The sequence below is a fragment of the Bison bison genome, unplaced genomic scaffold, assembly GCF_000754665.1.
Source record: "Bison bison bison isolate TAMUID 2011002044 unplaced genomic scaffold, Bison_UMD1.0 scf7180017864484, whole genome shotgun sequence".
Taxonomy (NCBI): domain Eukaryota; kingdom Metazoa; phylum Chordata; class Mammalia; order Artiodactyla; family Bovidae; genus Bison; species Bison bison.
The window spans coordinates 7,052,837-7,054,065 of NW_011495044.1; the positions used below are offsets into that span (position 1 = coordinate 7,052,837).

At 55.3% G+C, this 1,229-nt stretch overlaps 1 protein-coding gene across 1 annotated transcript in view; it reads right to left on the reverse strand.

Moving 5' to 3' along the window:
• ZC3H12A (zinc finger CCCH-type containing 12A) overlaps positions 1–1,022 on the reverse strand; it is a 10,742-nt gene extending 9,720 nt beyond the window's left edge. The window contains exon 1 of the mRNA XM_010862786.1: positions 994–1,022. The gene's annotated coding sequence lies outside the window, so the exon portion shown is untranslated. The remainder of the gene's footprint in view (positions 1–993) is intronic.
• Positions 1,023–1,229: the final 207 nt, after the last annotated feature.

Consider the following 1,229-nt stretch of genomic DNA (forward strand, 5'->3'; position numbering starts at 1 on the left):
CCCTTCCTGCTCCGCCCCCGCGCCGCTCCGCCCCGCCCCGTCCTGGCCTCCGGCCCCGCCCCCGCTGCCCCAGAGTAGCCGGCCCGGCCTGGAATGGGGGTAGGGGGTGCGGGCAGCAGCCCCTTCCTCTGAACCTCTGGGCCCTGGCGGTGGGGAGATCTGTAGGGCAGGAGTGCACGGCTCGCAAGGCGGGAGGTAAGCCCAGGCTAAAGCAGATACGCACATCGAGTCAGTCATCGGCGGACCAAGTGTACTGCTGCACAGGCACAGGTCCGCGTCCAAGTGTGCAGAAGGTACAGTCCGGGACAATCGAGTGAATTAGGTATACAGTTTGGTTCACACACGGTTGGAGGCAGAGCCATAGTTATCAAGACAGGGTACACCCAGGCAAGTAACTTTTCACATTGAGAATCAGGAACACTCAACAGGTACAGCGTGACTGGAACAGGTACACGCACAACGGGGGCCCCACCCAGGGCCAGGTACAGTTTTTTTTCTGAAATCAGGACCTTGTCAGAATAGAAAGGCAGGTACAACCTGCCTTGTCCCAGCTGGAAAGACTTGCATCCAGGGCCAGGAGCTCCTATTCCAGCCACCTTTGTCACTTTTGAAACCCCCAGTGACTCTACCTAGCCAAGTCCCTGCTTTGTTGACTGGTCATCTTTAAACCCCCCCCCCCAAATACCTCTTCTGTGCCTCCCAGGCACAGCAACCCCAGGGGCTGGCCTCCAGGAGAGGGAGAAAATGCAGCCGCCTCCGATGTTGCTCACCACCACTCCTGCCCAGTGCTCTGTGTGCTATAGACCTGATCTTCACAACAGCCCCTTTTATAGTTGAGAAAACTTCAGGGAAAAGTGCAGTATAGTTAGACATTTATTCATTGTAGTAACTCCTTTATGGTAGTAAAAATATTAAGTAATGAGTCCAGGTTAATAACCATAATGAAGATAAGCCAACCACAGCGATAATGCTTGGCATTTATGGAGTACTCACTGGGTGGTGGGCACTGTGCCAACGCTGTGCAGACACTTCTGTGCCTTTGCATCTCCTATCTCGGCCAGCAGCGCCCTCCCCTTCTTCCCTCCCTGCTGCTGCCTGACCAATTCAATTCCTCTTTTTGATGATGTCACCTCCTCTGTGAGGCCTGCCCAGACTCCTTTGGTGCTGAGTTGCTTCCTCCTCGGTGCCCCCACAGCACCCTGCCTGTGTCCCTACGTGTTGGATTGCAA